Genomic DNA, 18,264 nt, shown 5'->3' with positions numbered 1-18,264 from the left:
TGCAGAGCTTCTCGGCGGGGGCAGTTTTGTCCCGGGAAGTCGCCGTGGACACCGAGTTAGCGGGCACGCCGTGCGGCACCCGGGGCCTTGCCGGGCTCGGTCCCCGCGAGTGTCGGTCACGCTCTCGTCAGCCGATCCATACGTGACCTTGACCTCGTGGCCCTCGAGCGACTGTTTGAAGACCTCAGCTACTAGGCAGTCGGGAGGGAGAGGGACCTCAGTGGTCGTAGCCCGAGCCGAGCGCCTCGTCCCACCTCAGCTGAGCGGGTCGGCCACAGATTTGTCACTGCCCTGCGTGTGTCCGAGGAGGACTGAGAACCGCGCCCCCCCAACCCCGCCCCCTCCGAGAGTCACTGCGGTTACACAGGGATTTTAGCAGTTAGGCAAAGCCGAGAAAGGACTGTGCATACAGTGCGGTGCTCAGCGCAGACGGGCCGAGGCCTGGCCTGCTGGGAGGGCCCCACCCCCAGGGCTGCCTCCCACCCCAAACTGTCCAGCCCGGCCAGCGGAGGCTCCGTCTCCCCACGTGGCTCTCACTCAGACTCTCCCTTAAGACGGGTCTCACCGGGGCTGGTTCTGTCCCCAGGGGGCCCGGGGCCACGTCTGGGACGTCTGTGGTCATCACGACGGGGGCTGTTCTTGGCATCATGATGCGATGCTGCTCGGCGCCCGCGGTGCCCGGGACGCCCCTGCCGAGAGTGACCCGGCTCCAAATGTTGGGCCACGAGGGAGACCCCACATTATCTGAAAAAGCAGTGAAGTCTAGTCCCTGCTCACGCTGGACACGAGAGTAAATCCCAGGGGTCAGAGGGTACAAACCAGGGCGACCCCAGCGTCTGTGAGTCGCCCCCACTCAGCGTGTGTCGTGAGGCGTGTGCAGTGTCCCAGGACCTCTGGAGCCCGGTGGCTGCCGAACGCAGTCTCCTGGGGGTCAGTGGGATCTCCTGACCCAGGGGGTCTCACCTGGGAGCGAGTCTGCTCCCCAAGGGACACAGGTGATGCCTGGGGACATTTTTGGTTATTTCAGCTCCAGCGAGTGCTCCCAGCGTGGAGTGGGCGGGGGCCAGGGATGCGTCCAGGCGGCAGAGAGTGATCGGCCCCGGGAGGCCCCGGGAGAGCCCTGCTTTAGAGAAAACCACGCAGCTGCCTCCTCCCTGCGTCCGAGACGCTGGGCCTCCCTCCCCGGGCCGTGGGGAAGGTTTCCACCCGATGTCAGCTCCCCACCCCCAGCCTGTGGTGTTCGCCCCCCGGAGCCCAGGGCGGTGGAGAAAGACTCGTGTGGCCGGGAGTGGCAGTGGCGGCACGACCCTTTGTGTAAGTGGAAAAAACCCTGTCGGTTTGTGGAAAGAGCTAATGTTTGCAGAGGAGGGGCCGGCTCTCAAGAGCATGGCAGATGGTGGGAGCTGGAGGGAAAGAGCGTGGCCTGCTGTAGCCCAGGGACAGGGGCTTCTGCTGACCCCACAGGACAAGCCCACAGCAGAATCAGCCCCAAGGACCAGCGCCACGCCCCTCACCCCAAACTTGAGGGTCTAGCTGCCTTCTTTTCCAGTTGTGGTGGTCCCAGCAGCTGCAGGGTCCCCTGGGGGACCCAAACGAAGGCATCTGCCTGGCCTCCGTAGCCTGGAGCTTCCTCAGACACACAGGAGGCCGGTGCTGGCCACAGCCATGCAGCTGGGCGGGACACTCGCCTCTCCCTCGTGGCCGTGCTTGCCAGGAAGCAGGAAAGGGGGGCCTCCCCGGGGGTCCGTTCTCGGGGCAGCTGAGGCAACATGCGGTGTAGCTTGGCTCTCAGTCTCGGACTCACCCTGACAGCTGGACACGGTGGCCCCCAAGGATGGTCCTGCCGTGTGGGTGTCCAGTACCAGAGGGAGACTGAGCTCTGTCCAGGGTTCCACCCAGAGCAGGGCTCCCGCTCCCTGGAAAACAACAGCTCCAAAGTGCCGTCCCCCAGTGTGATCCCGGGACTTCCTGGCCTTCCTGTCGGCCTGCTGGCCCTCGGCGGCCAGCCTCAGATCCCGCGCCTTCCTGTGCCCGGGTGCCCGTCACCTCCGCCGCCCGGGGTTAATCGGTTTGTCCCGAGTCTGCGTTTTCCGCCTCTCCCTCTTCGGTCCCGGCACGTGGCTTCCAGCAAAGTAGAAAACCAGACGTGGAAAAACACCCAGCGTGACGTTTCAAGGCTCGGTTCCTGAGCGTTTTGTTTTTCTGATACTGGTGTGTCCGTTGAGCTCCGGAACAGGGTAGTGCGGGTCCCAGAGGAACGCTCGGTGCCCCCGCCCTGCCCCTGCGAAACACGGGTGTCTCTCCCCACGGGCTGGGTTGAGGAGAGTAAAGCAGACTCTTCAGAACCCCAGCCCAGGCGCTCGGGAGGCCGCGGCGGGTTCCGTTCACACGCCACGTTTTTGGCGACAGTGAAGTCTTTCCCCAAGAAAAGCGGGAGGCGGTTAAGTCAAAACCACTGAACCGGGCTCCTCTCTCTCTGTCTCTCCCTTCTCTTTTGGGGGAAAGCGGTGCTCTTTGGAAAGACTGGGGAAGGTAGGTAGCATTCTACCTTACGTCATGAGTTAGGAATCTGTTGTTTTTTAGAAAAAGGACCAAGCACCCCACCGTGCTCGGTGCGCACAGGACACACGTTGCCGTGGAAAGAGCTCCGGCCCGCAGCCAGGAAACCCGCGTGCGGACCCCAGGCCGGCCTCTCCCGGCTCCATCCCACGCGGCGGATTCCTTTCATCTCTGCCACCGAAGTGACATCCCCGGCTTCCCAAGAATGTCGCAGAGATGCAGCGAGGCCTGGGTCTAAGCTCGCACGACCCCGGGGCTGGAATGGGTCTCTGGCAGATGCGAGGGGGCCCTGAGCCGGGGGCGGGGGCACGTGTGCGCTTCCCGCTGGCTCTGCTGCTGCCGGTGCTGGCCTTGGTCGTTCTCGGTGTCCCCCCCACCCCAGCCCCCCCAGCCCCTCCCAGCTCCAGGCGGCTGGTGGTGACACGGCCCTCGCTCCCCTCCTGTGATGTGCGCCTCGTCTCGGCTGTTCTGCGTCGGGCGGCGGACGGGTCACAGCACCGTCTGTCACTTCAGAGAACCGGCTTCGGCTCTCGTGGACGTTCCTGCGGTACTTCTAGTCTGTTCCGTCTGTCTCCGCTCCGTGTTTGTGGCCCCCTCCTCCTGCCGGCTGCGGGTTTCCCTGGTGTTTCCCGTCCTCGGTCCTCACAGTGGGAAGTCGGGTCGTGGACCGGAGAGCGTCCTCCTGTCTTCACAAAGCCCCCTGGTGTAGAGGTCAGTCTCATCCAGAAAGAGCCTCCCGGAATCATCCGGAATAATGCTTGACCACACGCCTGGGCGTTCCGTGGCCCAGCCTTGCAGACGTGGAAAGCTCGTCGGCTCCTGGCCTCCCGAGCGGCTCGGCCCCTTGCCCAGCTGCATGGCCTCTCAGAGCCCTCGGGGCCGTTAGCCGGTGAACGGATGAACAGAACATGTCAATGTCCCTCGGCTCTGAGCAGGAGCGGGGCCCCCACGCGCTGCCCTGGGGACGGACCCTGAGCCCACGACGCGCAGGGAGGGAACCAGACACAGGAGGCCCCACGGGGTGTGACACACCCAGAACAGGCCCCTCCATGGACGGGAAGGGGGCTCGTGGGGGCCGGGGGAGGACAGGTGTTGGGGACAGGGTTGCTTTGGAGTAAAGGAATGTTCTAGAGCTAGATGGAGTGCGGTGGTTGCACAACACTGTGAATATATTTAATACCACTGAACTGCACACTTGAAAATGGTCAAAACTGGGGCACCCGGCCAGCTCGGTCAGTAGAGCACACGGCTCTTGGTCTTGAGGTTGTGAGTTTGAGCCCTACATTGGGTGTGGAGCCTACTTAATTTTTTAAAAAATGGTTAAAACAAGTGTTCTGTTAACATATACATTTTACCATATGTTTGCACTTTAAAAACCGACCATGTAATATACCAAAAAGCACTGACGTGTATATTTTAAATGGTGAGTGGTGCGGTTTCTGAGGGGGTGTGGGCAGGGGACGGGGAAGACCCAGCAGGCCCAGCGTGCTGTGGAGGGTGTCCCGGTGCAGGAAGCGGGGCTGTCTCGCGCTCCGTCACCCCGTGCCTAGGCCGAGGGCAGGCGGACAGGTCTTCCCAGACGCCTGAAGCAGCAGGTGTGGGCGCTGAGACGCAGAACGGAGCCTGGCTCCCGCCTGCTCCCTGCCTCGGCGGGGCGGGCGTGAAAGAGCCTGTGTCCCTCCCGGTGCAGGCGGGGGACCCGTGTGGGCACCGGCAGGAGCCCCCGGGGCCACGAGCAGCAGGGCACGAGGCAGGACTGGGCCCGGTGAGCTGTCTGACGGGCCGGGGAGTCCCGGACCGCTGGGCACCTCCGCTGCTCCCGGGGAGGTCCGCTGGCGTTCCAGGAAGCGAAAAGCCGGGCCCGGTGACACGTGTTCGTTTCAGGTGGTCTTTGGCCTGGAGCTGATCAGCGGACCTCCTCGCTGGCTGGCGTGGCTCCTTCTCGGACTCGGCAGGGCTCCCTCCTGACTCTGTCCCTCGCCTGCTGGGTGGCCCCGGACTTGCTCCCCTGAACAGGACGCAGAGCCGCTCCTTCCGGGAGCATGATTTTCGCCAGGGATCTTGGGGTCAGGAGGGCGACGTTACGATTATGTCGCGTTCTTCCTGTATTCTATGTAGGTATTTGTGTAGTCAGGTAGGTCCGTTTTAGGAGCAGAAGGCGCAGTTGGCGTGACATCCTGGGACGAGTCGGGGGACGTCCTGGCAGGCACATCGGCTGTCTTCCCGCCGCCTCCTGCAGGCCTGCATTGTCTCTGGGATCTCTAGTCACCCCTCCGCTGTCCTGGTTAGTGACGCTGCGGGACAGATGACCCCGTCTCCACCGTGTGTTCTCCCGCGGTGTCTGGGGGTCAGGAATCTGGGTGCAGCCCGACGGCGTTGTCTGCCCGGGTCCCCCGGGCCCGCCGTGCAGGTGTCAGCTTGCAGCCTCACTGGAGACGGGGAGACCCTGCCCCTGAGGCCCCCGGGGTGCCGGCGAGCTCATTCCCCTGCAGCTGTGGGGCTGTGTGCTGGGGTGCCTGCTGCCCGTCACCAGGGCTGTCGTCGGCTCCCGGGGCTCATCCACTGCTCCGTCCATCCTGGGCTTCCTACACATAGCCGTACCTGGCCACGCCAGCAAGGAAGAGCTCGCGGGGGTGGGGGCGGGGCCGACGTCAGGAGTCTCCACGGGAGAACCCGCCGGCCGCCGTGCAGAGGTCCCCCGCAGATCCCGCGAGGTCACACTCCCGCATCCTGGGCGTTCTCCACGTGCTGCGCGCCGTCGGTCCGGGGTCCTGCGGAGACCCTGCCCGCGGCAGCCAGGGTGCCCCTTCCAGCCGGAGTCCCAGGAGACTCGGCACGGCCCGGGCGGCCCCGGGCTTGGCTGCCTTCCTACAGTAACAAGAAAAGGCGTCATGGAATTTGGACGGTTGAGAAAGGGGATGTCAGCGTGAGCAGAACCAGACACTTGATCTCATTGTTAGAAATTCCGCACGGGTCATCGAAACCTCATCTTGGGGCAGAGGCCATTGGGAGTGGAGATTAACTCACTCCCAGAAGAGGTTTCCCACAAACCCGGCGCTGGCACCCGGCACCCCACGGCCAGCCGCGGCCACCCGTGGGCACCCAGCCCTCCGGTCCCTCCCTCTGGTCTCTGGGTCCCAGGGCTGCCGTGGCGTCGTCCCCCCTGGACGGTTTCCTGCGCGACACCAAAACCCCGCTCCTAGCACCACAGACCTGCTGTGGCTCCATGCTCCCGGTCCGTGACCCCCACCCCCCAATGAGCCTGTGGTCCAGCAGCCCCGTGGCCGAGGCCTCTCGCTTCTCTGTACCTTTACTCTGTTCCGGGTCACGCTTCCATCCAGACCGCGTGGGTTAGCACTCAGCGGGGCAGGGGGGCTCCACGCAGACGTCCCAGTGCTTTGCTGCGGTGCAGAGAGAGGCCCCCCAGGCCCTCCTGTCTGCACCGCGTGGACATCTGGGGCCCCTCCGGAGCGCCGGCCTGCCTGGACACCGAGGGTGCGCGGTGTGCAGCGGGAACACGTGCCGGGAGCCACGCTCCTCCTGTGACTCCGGAGGGCCCAGCACAGCACACAGATTTCATGGGAGAACTGCCTTGTGGGGTCAAATATCCCCAGGCCGGGGTCTCCTTGCCAGCACAGCGGCCCGGGGGTGGGGTGCTCCCTGCAGGGCCTTCCGGGCACTGGGGGTGCTGAGCAGCGTCCCTGGCCCCACCCCTCCACGCCAGGAGCCCCCCACTTGGGATGACCACAGACAGAGTCACCCCGGTGACACCCTGCTGCAGACCCTGCGTGCCCCATAGTTTCCGTCTCACTCTCGGAGGGCCGCTCGCCCCTGTTCTTCACTGTTAACGTGGAAAATGCCCTCGTGACAGCTTAGGAAGGGTCCCTGGGTCTGCTTTGTTCCGGACTTCCCAGCCACGGCAAGAGGTGGGGAGGCACATCCCCGGGGACTTCACAGATGCTGTGTGACACGTTGTGCTGGCCAGCGGCCCAGCGGCCAAGAGCAAGGGGCCGGCACAGACGGCCCAGGTCCGAGGCCCGTCCTCCTCCGCGTGTGCCTAGACAGGCCGCCCTCTTCTGCAGAGCGGAGAGGAGTTGAGGTGCCCAGGAGCCCCCATCTTGGAACCTGTGAATATGACGTCTGCCACGGCAGAGGGCATTGAAGTGGGGAGCAAGTCACAGCCCCCAAGGTGGGGGTGACCCTGGGTTCCCGGGAGGCCCGGCATCCCCACGAGGTCGTCACAAGAAGGAGGCAGAGGGCGGGGGTCTCAGAGACGGGCAGACCCCGCGCTGCTGGCGGGGAGGACGGAGCGGGGCCGTGGGGCAGGGAAGGGCAGGGAAGGGCAGGAGCCGGGTCTCCCTGGGGCCCTGGAGGGACCAGCCCTGCCCGTGCCAGGTTGTAGCCCTGGGAGGCTCATGTCCGATTTCTCCAAAATCGTTAGATAGTATGTGTGTGTGGCTTTAAGCCACCAGGTTGGTGATCATTTGTCACAGTGACCACAGGGGACGCATAAAGGGCCCACGGAACGTCCACGGGGCTGTGGACAGCCCGAGAAGGGGTCTGGGCCAGACTGGCTGTGCGCCTTCTCAGAGGGATGACGTTCCCAGGGCTTCGCTGGGGACGTAGGAGCTCTTCGGGCGCACGGGGAGAAGGACCCGCCTGAACCAAGGTGGGAAGGCTGGGTCTGCCCTACCCGCCTCCCCGGGCCTCCTGCCCCTCCCGGGGCCTGGGTGACGGCATTTCCTCAGTGCTCGGAAGCCAAGAGCAGGAGCGCTCGGCGTCCCGGCCCTGCCCCCCGGCTTGCAAACCCTCACATGACTGCAGTCACCCGCCGGTGACAGAGGGAGCCTTCTCCTCTGCTCCCGCACCAGCCACAGCGTCAGCCTTGGTCACCGCCCGCGCCCACGAGCCGGCTCATTCTTGGGCTCGGCGCCCGCAGCCCCCGGCGACACCGGCGTGCCCTGCAGCGCTGTTGCCCCCTCGCATGTGGGGACTCATTCATTGCTGAGTCCCCAGCCCTTTCTAAATATAGCTGCCCCGGGGACCGACGTAGCCCACACACAAAAGGACCAGGCTGACAGGCAGTCATGAGACGCTGTTTTCCAAGGGGTCCGTGGCTTCTCTTGGGAAACGTCCACCTAGCGGAATCCCGCCACAGCTTCCCCGCCCCCTACCCGCCGAAAGGTCACAGATGCGCAAAGGCTCAGAGGAGGCCCTCACGTGGCCGGCCCGCCCCACACCAGGGGGTGACCGTGATGCTGGAGGCCGCGGGCAGGGCTGGGGGGACCCAGTGCTTGGAGCCTCAGAGGGGCCTCAGAGGTGGGCGGCCGAGGCCGGGGTCGGGGGTCAGAGAGGCTCTGCGTCTGCCCAGTACTGAAGTGCAAACGCCGACACGGCTCCCGGGACTCTCGGAGATCCCCGCTGCGGCGTGACCCTGCTGCGGGCCGGGGGGCTGACCCCAGCCCAGCATCTGGGGACTCCTGGAGGCACTTGCCCCTCCCTCCGAGTTTCTCACCTGATGTCCAGACCGTGCTGTCCTCTCTGTGGGCACGTTTCTCCAGAGACCCGCACAGGGTCCCTCCCCCCGGCCCCCGACGCTGCCGACAATCTGGGCAGGTCACTCTGCGGGGGCGTCCCGAGCCCTTGGGGTGGGGGGTCAGCAGCAGCCCTGCCCCCACCCCCTCGGTGCCAGGAGCACCCCCGCTATGAGGACCACAGCCGTCCCCGGACACCGCCCCATGGCCCCTTGGGGCACGGTCAGGTCTGGCTGGGGGTCCCTGTTCTAGACCTCGTGCCGCGTGGGCCTTGCCCAAGGGCAGTGGCCGCCGTCTCCCCCCTTCTGTCTCGCTCTGTTTTGGTTTGGGATTTCTTTCCTCGTCGACATCAGTACCGTCCCTCCTTCCGCACACGGTGTGCCCGGGAACAGCCCTGTCCTGGCACGGGGCCGGGGGGCTGCGTGCTCCCTCCCGGCATCGTCCCCCTCACCCCGCTTCCCCCAGAATCCGGTTGCAGGTTCGTGTCTCCTGGGTTTGGGTTTTTTCTTCCCATGTGGCGGTTGGCAGGGGCGGGAGTCTCCCTGTCCGTCCCCGGGAGAGACAAGTTCAGAAACTCTGTGAGCCGTAAAATTGCTGGTTCCGGAGGTTTTAAAGCTGACTTTAAAGCTGTTTCAGTTCTCCCCGAGGACGAGGGGTCACTGCGCCGCCTGCCCCCCGCCCTCCCAGCCCCTGCAGCCCCACAGGCCCCCACCCCATCCCAGCCAGCCCTCCGGGGGCTCTGACTCGCCCGCCCCGGGCTCTCCGAGCTGGTTGGCTCCAGGCCTGGCCGTCCGGGGATGAGAGAAGGCGCGCCCGTGCCCCTGTGTAGCAGAGCCGCGCGGGAGGCTGGGGCCGCTGACGGACGCTGTGGGAAGCCGCCCCGGGCCTGCGTCTCCCGGCGGGGAAGAAGACTGGCAGGAGTCACGACCGCGGCCCGCCGAGCGTGCGTCCTCGCTCAGCGGTCAGTAGCAGGTGCCCGCTGGGACCGGCCCGGCCCACGTCGTGCACAGAGCGTGCTAGAAGGAAGCCAGCCCCACAGCCGGGGGACCCTGTTCCGGCCTCGCCCGGGCCTCTGGACCGGCTCTGCGCTGTGTGACAGACTGTCCCCAGCAAGCTGGCTCCCGGGTCTGGAAAGTCAGAGATCCAGCACAGTGTGGCTGGTTTCCCGGCGCGGGGTGTCACCGGGCCGGTCAGAATGTCTCCTCCGGAGCTTGGGGTCGTCTGTGCCCATTCACAGTGCTCCGGAATGCAGGCCTGTGCCCCTGCTGGCTGTCAGCTCCTCCCGGCCACCCCCATGCCCTGCCCCAGGCTCTCCATCTTCGAAGCCGGCAACACAGATCTCTCTGCGCCACATCCCTTTCAAGCTTCAGATCGTTTCTCCTCCTTGGGACGTCTGGGTGGCTCCGTGCGTGAAGCATCTGCCTTCGGCTGAGGTCACGATCCCAGGCCTCCGGGACCGAGTCCTACATCGGGCTCCCTGCTTCGAACTCTGCCTGCCGCTCCCCCCGACGTGAGCTCTCGCCCTTTCTCACAAATAAATAAGTAAAATCTTGAAAAGGCAATCGTTTCTCTTTCCTTTTAAGGGCTCCCCTAATTGAATCAGGCCGGCCAAGGGCGATCTCCCTCTCTTGAAGCCGCAGCTGCCACAGGGCAGGGCCTCTCCCCGGAGCGAGACCGGGTCTTCTGCTCGGGTCCCAGCCACACTGAAGGCCCGGGGCTCCTGCATGGTCACTGGGGGCCGTCGCGGAGGGGTGCCCCCCACCCTGTTCCATCTCTCCAGCAGGCACACACAGCCCCTGGCTCTGAGGAGGGCTGCCCAGAGCTGCCGTGACGGAGGCAGCCCTGGGGGGAGCACTCGCTGGGGAGCCCTCCCTGTCTGAGGTCCGGCTTGTTGACGCATCTTGTCCCAGGTCAGCGGCCCCTGCTGCTCACAGAAGGAGGGTCTGTGCGGGAGACACGGGAGGGTTGCGCAGCCCAGACCTCCCTCCTTTTAAACAGGGTTGGGGGGTTGGGCCAGGAAGGGTCCTTCAGGCCACCAGGACCCAGAGCCCGCGCGAGCCTCTCCCCGAAGGCCCTTCCCTCCTGCCGCTGCCCCGCCAGGCACATTTTTCACATTCTTTTCCTGCTACGCAGCGCAGCCCGCCAACTTTCAGAAGCCTCCACTGGCATCACAGTCTTCCTCTTCTGGTAAAGAGCCGGCCCGGGCCGCTGGGGTGCGGGCTCCGGGAGCGGGCTGGGAGTGGCGCCCTCCCCAGCTATGAGAGCTATGTGCGGAATTCGGAGGGATCGCAGGCATTTTTGTCTGGCTGTCTTTGCTTCCTGTGCCGCGGGAAAACACCTCCAAGGGCGGAGCCAGCACCCGGGCTGAGCCGAGGGGCTGCACCCGCTCCCTGGAGGGGACCGCAGCCCGGGCGTGTGCCGGGAAGGCAGGGAGCCCCGCGGGACCCCGTCTGCACCTTGGCTCTGCACGCCACCGCTCCGAGGTCCGGCCTGTGCACCCTCGTGGTTGGGGGCGGTCTCGGGTCCCTGCTTGCCGTGAGTCCCCCTGTGGGCGGTCCAGACGCAGTCCCGCTGAGCACCCTGGCGCGACGCAGGGCCCCGGTGACCTCTCAGAGCACCCGCTCCTCCGTCTGACTCACCGAGACGGAAGCCGCAGCCCACCCAGCCGCGTCGGGGAGCCGGGGAGACAGAAATCCGATCCTGGGAAGCCCTCTCAGGGGTCCTCCCTGGGGTGCCGAGGTGACAGGCCTTCCAAGGAGCGCAGGGATTTCCCCAACTCCCCCGGGCAGCGCTGTGGGAAGCTGGCAGGGGAGCGCGCTCTCATCCGCGGGAAAACATTCCCAGGACTCAGAGTCCCTGCTTCGCCTACACGCCGCTGGACAGGAAGCAAAAGCTAAGACATTTTGTCATTAACACCTACTCAGGGTTCTCTCGGAGCCCCCCAGCACCCCAGGCCCCCGACATCTGCAGTGTTCTGTAGCACAGACAGCGGCCTGTCCTTCCACAACGGACGAGGTGCCGAGCACCTCGACCTGTAGAGCCTCAGACCTGGGAGCGCCGTAGGTCCTACTCCCCAAGGAGTCTCCCAAGTACACGGGGCCATGGAGGAGTCATGGCCTCTGGCCCGGACCTAAGAGCTTGGCTCTGGGGGCAGGGGGAGCAGGCACGGCGGGGGACAGGACAGGGGGAGGCAGGGGGAGCAGGCTGCGGCGGGGTGTGGCCGGGCAGCCCCTGGGGCTCGTCTCCCCGTGAGTCCTAGTCTGGGGATTGCATCCGAACCCTGATCCGACCTCCACCAGCCGCGTGGTCTAGGGGAGGTTATTAAGGTGCAAACATTTTCCAGCCTCCGGAAACACGAATCTCCCAGTCGTGCTGGAGGTCTGGCAAGCCGTTGATTGGCTTTAGTTCTGATTAGGAACACAGCACGGGCTTGGGTTTCCACAGCAGCAAGATGAGGTCTTGGCTTTTCCTTCTTGTCATTGTAAAAAATGTTTGCTTAAAAACGTGACCCTGGGGCGCCTGGGTGGCTCAGTGTGTTAAGCCTCTGCTTAACCCTCTCTCTTATCCTCTCGCAAATAAATAAATTCTTTTTTTTTAATTTTCCACAATATAGAAACAACTCCTACAACAACTCAAAAACAAAAAGACAAGCAACCCAATTTGAAAACTGGTGAAGGAGGGGCACCTGGGTGGCTCAGGGGGTTAAGCCTCTGCCTTCGGCTCAGGTCATGATCTCAGGGTCCTGGGATCGAGTCCCACATCGGGCTCTCTGCTCAGCGGGGAGCCTGCTTCCCCCTCTCTCTCTGCCTGCCTCTCCGCCTACTTGTGATCTCTGCCTGTCCAATAAATAAATAAAATCTTTAAAAAAAAAAACAAAGCACCGTGACCCTGCACACGTGCCAGAGCGTCCCCCAGCCACCAGCAGGAGCGAGGGGGCCCCATGCGCCGCCCCGGTGCCCCTCAGCCGCTGCCAGCTCCCTTTCTCCTGGATGGGTGATTCAGGGGCCACAGCAGAGGGTATTTTGGAGGAAGACATGGACCCCATGCCCAAGGAGCTGGCAGCCCTTGGGACAGGCAGGAGCACGGACCCCCCCCCCGCCCCGGGCGCACAGCACCCACACCCAGGGAGTGGGGTCAGGGGTCAGACGGCGGAGGAAGAATACTCAGTGGGTGTCTCGCTCCCGCCCTGGGCCAGACGCAAGTGCGTGTGTGTAGCTTCCACACTAGAGAAGTGACCCCTGGAACAGAATAGCAGAACACAAGGGGGCACCCTAAAACGTTCAAGGTCGAGGTACAGAACAGCGGCTAAAAACCTGGCTGGAGGGGAAGGGAGCTGGCAGCGGGCGAGGGGCGCCGGGGCCTTTCCGGGGGCTTCCGCTCCCTGTCGCGTTTCCCAGGAGAACTCGCGAGCTACTTCGTCGAGTCCTGCCCCGGGTTTTTCTCTCGTTCACACATCCCTCCCTCCCGTCAGGGCTCCTGTTTCTCTGACGTCCCCTGGAGCAAGGCAGGTCTGCCGGGGAGGCTGTCTGTTCTGGGGGTCTGGAAGCGTCTGTATTGCACCTGAGGGCCTGAACGCGCTCTTCACCGGGTCTGGGGTCTTCCCGGGGTCCGCCCAGTTGTTGGTCCTTTTCCGCCCGGCGGTGTGTGTTTTCCTGCTTGCTCTGTGATGAACCGGTTTTATTAAGGCGTGATTCACCGTCAGCGAGAGGAACAGACCTTCAGTACACAGCGGGGCGAGTTTGGACAAACGTACACCTGTGAACGCCAACACGTCGCTCGGGACGTAGAGCGTTTCCGCTGTCTGGCTTCCGATGGGCTGAGCACTTCCGAGCCTCACACGCGCGGCCGCTGTCCGCCGTGGGCTGTTTCTGTCCTGCCATCCTGTTTCACCGCACGAATTAGCGCCGGTTGCTTCCTCACGGTCCCGTCGGCGACGTCCGCGCTCCTTCCAGCTCTGCTGCCGTGAGTCAACACGTGAACATCCCGTACGAGTCCTTCGCTGGACGTCTGCTTCTGTGTGTCTTGGGGAGGTCCCTAAGAGCAGAATTGCTGGGTCACAGGTGAGGCATGGCATTCACCTGTTAAGAAACCGCCAACCCATTCCCCAATGGCTGTACCGTTGAACACGCCCTTCAGGAACGTGTGAAACTTCCAGCACTTCCGCGCCGTCCCCGGTATTTACAGTTGCCAGTCTTCCGCTTTCGCCCCCAGAGTGCTCGGGAAGCGGCCGCCCGTTCCAGTGTCCATTCGTGTCTCCCTGACGACTCACCAGGGGGCACCTTCTCGCCGGCTTCCTGGCTATTTCTCGGTCAGTGCCTAAGACGTTTATCCTGCCCGAGGTTCTAGGACCTCTTGAATCTGTGGCTGAAAGTCGTATTTCGTTGACTCCTCAGTTTGGAGAAACGGTCTCTTGTTAGCACTTCAGGGATGACTCCTGCTCCTTCCCGGGCCCCTGGTGCGCGTGTTACTCCTTCTGCCCTTACCTTCTCTTCGGTCTTTCTTTCCCCTCTGCGTCTCTGTGCTTCGTCCTGGGTGTTCTCCCCCGAACTGTCCTCCAGCTCACCAACTTTCTCCGTCGTTGTCTTTCACGATGCCATTCTCTCCACTGAGTTCTTGGGCTTTAGATGTTGGCGTTACGCTTATGTCGCCGGTTCTTCTGTAGGGTCCAGGGCTGCTGAAATTCCAGTCTCGCCTGTTCATCTCCTTGGACGTAATTCACACAATTACTGGAAAGCATCTGCCAGCTCCAGGGTCCGGAGCCCCTGTGAGCTGTTCGTCTTGCCTGTTATTCCTCTTGGGTTTTGTTTGTGGGTTCTTACCTCCTTGTACACCTGGTTATTACTAGTTGGGAGTTAGACACTGCGCTTGCCGACTTGTTTGTGGAGATCATTTGAATCCTAAGATGATGTTGTTTTCCACCAGAGAAGCTGTCCATTTACTCATGCCCGGCGTTTAGGGCTGCCCGAAACCTGGGATCACCTCCGTTCGGTTCGAGGTCTGAGTTTATGTGTCTTTCCGCTGCAGTCGCTTTAAGGGTGTACCCATATCCCTCTGTGTGTGTGATAATCACGGGGACCCCATCATTTTGCATGATTGTTTGGGGAAAAGCTAAGGTAATGACATCCATGGTAAAAGTGACAGTAAAATTAAATTCCATCTAAAACGCAGTCTCGTCAAATGCCGCCATGCGTTCAAGAAGACCCCACGCGGCGTCTGCCGTGTTGCCCCACGTCGCCCTGTCCGAGTTCTTCTCCTGCTTGGACCACACTGCTCTGCTCTTCCCAGTTTGTACCGGGGGAGTTCGCCCAGCACTCGCCCTTCGGAGGGCCCCAGAGGTCAGTCCCTGCATCGCCAGCCTTGCAAGCTGATGGAAGCACCACTCGGCCTCTTAGCAAACCTTCCATCCTGGGAAAGTGACCCCAAAAGCCAGACTCCCGGGCTTCCCTCCTCCCCCAGACCGTAGCTATAAATTCTTTGCTAATAACCCTCCAGCGCCCTCGAGCCCATGCGCCTGGGTTCTCTCCAACTTCCTGGTTGCCCTCAGCAGGCGAGCCTGTCCACGTTGGCGTCCCGCTGTGGTGTAAGCCAGGATTGGCAGACAGAGGACTTTACTCAAAGTCCAAGGGACTTGGTCGGCAGAAGCCAGGAGTGCGGATCATCTGGGTCTTAGAACCAGTGGGTGACCAACAGGGACTCCCTTCTCAGCTTTTCGCAGCTGCCTTATTCCCCAGTGGAGGAAGCTGAGACCCAGGTCAGGGCAGAGCTGGCCCGGGAACCCACTTCGAGACACGCCTGTTGCACCTTCAGGAGCTGGCGGCTGCCTTTGTCCTTGGAACGAGGTGCCAGGAAATCAGTCCCATTTCTCCCTGAGACCTGACAGCTCTGGGGGCTCCTCAGGAGGGCTTTGCGGCTGGGGGTCCCCAGAGGCCCCAGTGCCTCCGATCACGCTCCCACCTGTCCTACCGGGCCCCCCGGGCATCTGAGGGGCGTGACCACCGCGGGACAGCAGCCCCGTGGGGAGCGGGATTTCTCAATAGTTTGCAGCAAACCGGCCCTGCCACCTCTGCTGGGCACGGGCTGTGCGGGACGCCCTGGCTTCGCTTCCATCTCTAGCAGCTGTGTTTACAGTTAGCAGTTGGCACAGGTGCCTCCCAGAGGGTCTCCTCCGTGGCTGCCAGCCTCTGGGCACCTCTGTTCCTTGGCACTGGAACTTGGGGACCTGGAGGTGTGCCAGGCCCGGCCGGGGAGGGCCTGACACTCTGAGCACTGCAGAGTTTGCTGGAGCTCAGAGAGGGGCGGTAGCTTCCCCACAGCCACACAGCTTCGAGGTCTGTGGGCTCCTGCACCCGCTTTGCCCCTCCCCGGCACCTGCGGCCTCACTGCCTGGCAAGTGGCTGGTGAGTTCAAGGGGCAGCTCGTCCCGGGTCACTTGCCGTCACGGGAGGTTGTCGGACGCTAAGAAAATTAAACCGTTTTTGAAACAAGCTTCTATTTTCGTTTATTACATTTCAGTCCCAGAGAAACTTTATGTTTTGCCCAAATGAGCCTCTCTTAGCTACAGTTTCTTTGCATAAAGGACTTAGATCCTGGCCCCAGGGGACATGGGGCAGTGTCTGGGGACATCTGCAGCCGTCAGAGTGGGGGTGGGGGGTGCTCTTGGCGCTGAGCGGGTCGGGCAGGGGAATGATCTCAGAGAACAGTCTGGCCCTGGGGTCCACAGCACGGAACGGGAAGAGACTCTGCCCCCCCACCCCACCCCACCCCCCGCTGCTGGCCGAGCGTGTTTACGAAGTGATGAACACGAGAAGCTTTGCAGACCGGAGCCCAGACCGGTCGCACTTCTTCACGTGCATCTGCCCATCCACCCACTCAGCAAACATTTATTCCAACCTTCGTGTGCCCCGTGGGGCTCACGGCAGCGCGGGGCCAGCCTGCAGGCTGGCGGGCGGCCCGGCTCCCTGAGGAGCTCGGGAGGAAGGGGCTGGACACTGGGTCAGGGATGGGGGCCAGACCCTCCCGGAGAGAAGGGCCGGGGCAGAAATCCGTTCTGCAGAGAGAGGAGCCGCGGGAGGTCTGGGGACACCTGAGCGGGCGTCTCGACCTCGTGATGTCCCGTGGTCGCGTAGGACACGTCACCGTCGGGGGAGAGGGGCACACGGGGCTATACTATTTTTGCAATCCCTGTCGGATTATTTCAAAGTGCAAACGAGTGCAGTGACTTTGGAAACTGCTTGGAAAATATTTAACTTGTAAAGTTAAACTGACACCTGCCGGTGCAGCTGGAAGTCCCACGCCCGGGCGTCCCCCAGGGGGACCGGGAGCGCGGGCTCCACGGACCCTGGGCACGAGCGCGTCGCGGCATTCTTCACGGTCTCCTGCGCCCTGACGTGGCCCGGTTGGCGAAAGGGCCAACAGGCCCCGCTGTGTCCCGGATGGGCTGTGGGCGACTACACAGCCCCGAACAGGAGCCTCGGGCCCGCGGGCCCCACGACACGGCGACCCACCAGGCCATCGGCCAAGGGAGCAAGACCAGACCGGCTCGAGGGCCTGTGTTTGCAGACTCCTGGGCCGAGGCTGCAGGGGCTGGCTGCAAACGCAGCAGCACAGGGCACGTCCCAGGGGGACAGAGTCTGGATCTGGAGGGTGGTGTCGGCTGCCTGACGGGATGTGTGTGAAACCTCGTCGACTGTGTGCCCAAAAGGACAAATTTCCCTGTATGCAGATTGTCCCTGCACGGACACCCTTCACTGAAGGACGTCATGAGAATAATTGCTGACGAAATTGTCCCTCGGGGGCGCCCGGCGGGCTCGGAGGGTGGAGTGCGGGACTTGCCATCGCGGGGTCATGAGTTCGAGTCCCGCGTCGAGCACGGAGCCTACTTAAAATTGTCACTCTGAGGTTCCCTATCTGCCTTTACCCATGCGTATCCTTTTTTTAAGATTTTATTTATTTATTTGACAGACAGAGATCACAAGCAGGCAGAGAGGCAGAGAGAGGGGGAGAAGCAGACCCCCCGCCAAGCAGAGAGCCCGATGCGGGGCTCGATCCCAGGACCCTGAGACCATGACCTGAGCCGAAGGCAGAGGCTCAACCCACTGAGCCACCCAGGCGCCCCTTCATTTCGGGTTTTATCGGTTAAATCACTTCTTACCTGAATTGCTTCCGTGAGTTCTTGTGCTGCACCTCCGGGGGGCCCGGCCCGCGTGTGATTAACGCCTTACGGGGCAGCCCGTCAGCTTCCGCGTTGCCGTGGCCTTGGCCGGGTTGGTGGTGGCCTTGGTTTCCAGTCCGGTTAGCACTTGTCGTGAAGTTCTGCCCGTCTCCAGAAGATCAGAGCTGCTGCCTTCTCTGTTCTTTCCGTTGCTTCAGTGCTAGAACCTAACTTGTCCGTGACTGAGGTTAAGCACCCGGGACAGCTTCACGGATCTGTGCGTATTTCCTTCCCGACAAGGAAGGACAAGGCCGGTCAGTGGTTCCCATGCCAGGCCGGCTCAGCTCCCTGGGGACACGGGACGACGTCTGGGGGTGTCTGCGGCCCTCTGGACCGGGGGTGCTCCTGGCACGGAGGGGTGGGGTCAGGGACGCCCCGTCAGACGCCGCTCTGTTTCCCCATGTGGCCGCGTCCGCAGCCCACCGTGGAAGACACGCTGCCCCTCCCCATGACTTGTTTGACCCTGTGTGCACTGGAGCCTGCTGTGTAAGGGCAGATCTGTTCCTTCCAGGGGTGCCCCCCCATCGTGATGCCGCAGCCTCCCAATGTACCCCAGGGCGGGAGGCCTCCGCTGTCCTTCCTGTCACACACGCCCACGGGAGAGTCTCACGCAGGAGCCCCTAGGCTCGGCATGGCTTCCCAGCAGGGGTGGGGCGTCCCCCGAGCTGTGCCCTGGGCACCTTGCAGGGGCAGGACCGGGAGTCAGGGCCAGGACAGACAGCCCAGCCCGCGCCCTCCTGTCCCCGCGCCGGGCACCCTCCTGTCCCCTGGCCCACTCCCTCCTGTCCCCCAGGGCCCGAGCAGGTCCGGCCAGGTTGGGCGCCGTCATGTGCTGCTTGTGGACTAGCACCGAGCGAGGAATGTGCCGGGGCTGACTCAGCGCCTCCGCCTGTTGTGTCGGGGCTACGGCTGGGCCGTGAGTCAGTGACGGGCTATGACCCCCGCCAGGACAAGGCTGAG

At 63.3% G+C, this 18,264-nt stretch overlaps 1 protein-coding gene across 2 annotated transcripts in view; it reads left to right on the top strand.

The window, feature by feature from the left end:
- GNG7 (G protein subunit gamma 7) overlaps positions 1 to 18,264 on the top strand; it is a 113,899-nt gene that overhangs the window by 85,965 nt on the left and 9,670 nt on the right. The gene's annotated exons all lie outside the window — the stretch shown is intronic.

This window comes from Mustela erminea, chromosome 1 (genome assembly GCF_009829155.1).
Source record: "Mustela erminea isolate mMusErm1 chromosome 1, mMusErm1.Pri, whole genome shotgun sequence".
NCBI lineage: Eukaryota > Metazoa > Chordata > Mammalia > Carnivora > Mustelidae > Mustela > Mustela erminea.
The sequence above is the reverse complement of the archived record's forward strand: the minus strand, read 5'-3'. Positions and strand labels throughout refer to the sequence as shown.